The sequence below is a fragment of the Malaclemys terrapin genome, chromosome 21, assembly GCF_027887155.1.
Source record: "Malaclemys terrapin pileata isolate rMalTer1 chromosome 21, rMalTer1.hap1, whole genome shotgun sequence".
In the NCBI taxonomy this organism is placed as follows: Eukaryota; Metazoa; Chordata; order Testudines; family Emydidae; genus Malaclemys; species Malaclemys terrapin.
Genome location: NC_071525.1, coordinates 9625121 through 9629953, shown reverse-complemented (window position 1 = coordinate 9629953; position 4833 = coordinate 9625121). Strand labels below are relative to the sequence as shown.

General features: G+C 47.8%; 1 pseudogene; it reads right to left on the bottom strand.

Moving 5' to 3' along the window:
* Nucleotides 1–679: 679 nt before the first annotated feature.
* Nucleotides 680–1605, bottom strand: LOC128827317 (craniofacial development protein 2-like; annotated as a pseudogene).
* Nucleotides 1606–4833: the final 3228 nt, after the last annotated feature.

Here is a 4833-nt window from a genome sequence, read left to right as displayed (position 1 = left end):
ATCTTCCCCTGTTGTGAGATATTCTAGCTAAATATCGTCAACTCCCAGGCTCTTCCCTCTCTTTATGTTATGAACTGCGTCTTTGATTTCTTCCCACATAATGTCTGGAACTTCTTCTATAAACTGCTGCCTTGACAGTGTATGCTGGACATTGACATGCGAGGAGTAGAGATCATTGTAGAATTTTGTACATATTTCGTTCATCTTGCTCCTTTCCAATGTCCTTTCACTGTTTTCGTCTTTCAGCGCTGCCAGGATAATCTGTTTCAGCCTAACATCTCTTTTTACCTTCTTCAGACTCTCCTTCTTTTCAGCCCCCTCTCTCAATTTCTTCTTTCTAAAGTCTTCGTAGTCTTCTTTGATCTTCACACAAATTTCTTTGCACAGTGTTCTGTATTCTTCACCCATTTTTCCTTCTAATTTCATGCATGCCCACCTTGCCATCAGATTCACAGTTTCCTCACTGATCCTCTGTTTGCATCCCAGCATTTTCAATGCCTTTGCCTTCTTAGCTGCTGAGATTATGTGCAAGATAAACTCTTCATAGTCCTCATCAATGTCCTTGTTGACCTTATACTCAAGATCCGTTTCATTCACTTCCTGTGCAAATGCCTCTTCATTAAAGTGCCACTTTCGCTTCGGTTTCTGGCTTCTCTTGACTCAGTCTTCGTAGGCATTGTCAACTCAGTTTTGAGCGCAACATACCATGGTCTGAGGCTGTGCAAATGATTCGTTCTCCTATTGTTGCTACATCATTGAAGATTCTTCAGCATCCATCAATACATAATCAACCTGATTCAGTGTGACTCCATTCAGGCTTTTCTATGTCCACTGCCGACATTGTTCTTTTTGAAATATTGTGTTCATTATGTGGAGATGGTCTGCCTCTGAGAATGCAACCAGACGTGCTCCGCAATCATTTCTTATACCTTTACCGAATTTCCCAACGTACTTTTCATTCTCGCTCTCCTTTCCATCTACTATTGCATTGAAGTCCCCTTGGATGATTGTATAGGTGGCTCTTTTCCGCATTGCCTCCTCCAGCTCTTCGTAGAAATGTTCCATTTCTTCATCTTCTGCTTTTTGCGTGGGAGCATACACCTGAATAATTTTAAACATTCTCCTTTGTTTTATCTGAAGCATGAGAACTGCTATCCGGGGTGATATGCTGTCACAAGTAACTATCTTTGTAACTGGTTTCAGAGTGGTAGCCGTGGTAGCAAAAACAACGAGGAGTCTCTAAGGTGTCACAAGGACTCCTCATTGTTTATCCTTGTAATTTTTTCTTTCCTGACAATGAATCTAACACCTCCGGTCCTTGCTCTATTGTTGAATGATATTCCTAGGAATACTTGCTCTCTGCTTTTCCATTGTGCAATGAGATCTTTTGTTCTTCTTAGAATCACAGAATATTAGGGTTGGAAGAGACCTCAGGAGGTCCTCTGGTCCAATTCCCTGATAGGTTTCGCATATCCTGATGATGTCAGTTTTTATTGATTTTGTGACTTCAAAGTAAGTATTAATAATAATTAATAAAAACGGATCAGATGATAGTGTTCTTGTGTTGTGACTTGCAACACATAGTTGGACTATTCTTTTAGTCATTTTCCATTTTTCGGCCTGTGCTACCCCAGGTTGAGAGAATTGGTCAGACCGATGCATGAGCCTGTGCTCAGTTTCCCAGTTTAATCTGCTCTGTGTGGCTTATTTGGCAGGATAATTTTGCAGCAGTGCATTCGGGGTGCCAGCCCTTGTGCCCTATAGCTGCGGTACCCCCTCCACTTTGGCCGGGTTGCCCTAGAGTAATAGAGGTACGGTCGGACTCCCTACTACTCTGGCCACTAGCTCATTACTTCTACTCACTTAAAATCCACCTCTTTGTAGTTAATAAACTTGTTTGACAGTTTTATCTGATCAAATTGTGTTTAAACCCTCATTCTTGATGCCAGGCTAGGGTGACCAGATCACAGGGATGAAATATCGGGACACGGGGAGGCGGAGCATGCTGCCAGATCGCACACAGCGTCCCGGCCGCACGCGCTGCCCTCCCCGCGGAGCCTCCCGTTCCCCAGCCCAGCCCGCCCTGGCGGGGAGCCCCGCACCTCTCCCACTCAGCTGCACTCCAGCAGCTCCTTCCTGGTGGGGCGAGCCGCTGGAGTGCAGCCAAGCAGGAGAGGCGCGGGGCTCCCCGGCAGCAGCGGGGAAGTTTATTGATTCGGGGGACCTTGTCCGGTTCCTCGCCCTTGTCCACTGGCCGCCCCGCCTGGGACAAGTCTCGCCCCCCACAGCTCCTCTCCATTGCGTGTCTCCGGCAACCCACACCCCCGGGCCGCGCTGCCCACCTGGGCCGGAGCCAGCCCCAGCTGCTGCCTGCGCGCAGCCCGGGCCATGTCCAGCTAGCACCCAGCAGCCACGGCAACTTTCCCTTCCCCTCCCTCGCTCTTGGAAGATGCCCAACCCTCCTCCCCCCACTCCATCCCCAATCCACATCTCCTCCCTCCATCCCCCTTTCCTCCTCCCTCCATCCCCCTCACATCCCACGCACGCTCGTGTCCGGTGGTCTCCCTCCAGCGCTTGCGCCACCGCCATACAGCTGATCAGCGGCGCGCAAGCCTGGGAGGGAGGAGGAATGCGGGCGGCTTGCTTGGGGAAGAGGTGGGGCCAGGGCAGGGATTTGGGGAGGGATCCAATGGGAGAAGGAGGGTCGGAGTCGGGGCGGGGGGGCGCGAGCGCTGGAGAGAAGGGCAAAATTGCTTTTTTGTCCAGCGTCCCACCGAACATCAGTTGGGACGCTGGACAAACAAGCAAATATCAGGACAGTCCCAATAAAATCGGGACATCTGGTCACCCTATGCCAGGCAGTCTGGGGAGCTTCGGAAACTATACGAACAAATCAGAACAAAATGTCATTTTGACTTTTTCTGAACAAAATTTCGGAATTCCTGTTCCGCAGGAAATTTCACAGTTTCAATTGTTTTGGTTACATTTTGGAATTAATTTTTGTGGTGAGAATTTTCAGGATTTCCTACAGAATAGGAATTCCAGTTTCCAGCCAGCTCTATAAGAATATATTTAACGAGAACTGAGAGTCACACCTTCTTGTTAACTGTTTGAAAGCCACCCTGATTACCACTACAAAAGTGATTTTTCATCCTGTTGATAATAGCCCACTTTAACTGATTTGTCTCAACCCCGCACTTGGTAAGGCAACTCCCATCTTTTCATGTACTGCTATATATATCTTCCTACTGTATTTTCCACTCCATGCAGCTGATGAAGTGGGTTTTAGCCCATGAAAGCTTATGCTCAAATAAAATTGTTAGTCTATAAGGTGCCACAAGGCCTCCTTGTTATTTTCACCTAATGAGCTGACTCAGGGAGCTGGGACTTTAAGAAAAATGACTAAAATGTCACAAGGCTCATAGAATGTCAGGGTTGGAAGGGACCTCAGTGGGTCATCTAGTCCAACCCCCTGCTCAAAGCAGCATCAATCCCCAGACAGATTTTTGCCCCAGATCCCTAAATGGCCCCCTCAAGGATTGAACTCACAACCCTGGGTTTAGCAGGCCAATACTCAAACCACTGAGCTAACCCTCCCAATATATGCTAACATTGTGAGAACTGACAACACTGAATTTGGGAAACATTGGCTTAGCCCTTAGGATCTGCAGCAATAATCTGTCATGTGTGGCATCTGGGCTGTCTACAGGCCTAGTGCTCACCTGGGCTAAAGTAGTCTAGAGATGAAAATCCAGTGTTATTTCCGTGGGAATTCGAATAAGCCAATTTCGTCTGAAATTTGTCACAGGAATTTTCTATTTTTGATAGAAAAGACACAAACAAAAAAAGGTTGGTTTTGTTTTTTCATATCTGCCACCCCAAAAAAAAATGGCATCAAAAATCAACTAAGGGACTTCTCTGTTCCTAATCTACTGCCCATGCAGGTGAATGGGGTCAAAATAAAATCCCTAAACTACAACTTCCACAATGTACCCTGGCACCATCGAACTGACTCCAACTGAATCCCTGCGATTCAGTTCAACAAACAGAGATGAATCATTTTGTTCTGGGAACGTCAAAACATTTATTTCTCCCGGAAAATGTCAATATTTTGATCTTTCAGGACAAACGGTTGAAAGATCTAGCTCTAACTGTGACAGATACGGCAATTTTCTGCACTATCTTTGGGAGATCTTACTTTGTGTATCATTGCAGGCCACAGACTGCATGTAATTCTGTGGGGGAGGGTGACCACAGCTCCCCCAGGAACTAAGAAAAGTAGCAGGGGGTGATGGGGTGCCTGCCCCACACTGAGCTCTAAGGGGTTAATAGAGCCCTAGAGAGGCTGTGCAGGAGGCAGCCAATAAGAGAAGGGCCGAAGGGACCAGCCAATCAGAGCTAAGCAGGCCCATATAAAAGGGGAGCTGCAGGGCAGAGGAAGGCAGTTTTCTGCTGGGAGCCCAGGGAGGAAGGACTGTAAGTGGGCTGTAGCCCACAAAAGCTTATGCTCTAATAAATTTGTTAGTCTCTAAGGTGCCACAAGTACTCCTGTTCTTTTTGCGGATACAGACTAACACGGCTGCTACTCTGAAATGTGTCTCTGGAGGGCTGAAAGATCTACCAGCACCCTGGACAGAGCAGTGCTGCTAGCAGGGACTGGGCGAGTGACAGAGCTCCTGGGTGGCTGCTGGGGTTTGCAGGCTGAGGCCCTGAGGCAAGGGTAAAGAGGATACTGGGGCCACCAGGAAGTGGCCAGACAAGTTACTGCAGTCGCTACTAAGGGAAGTGGCTGAACAGCAGACTGCAGGTGGGGGGAGCACAGTGTGGGGCACG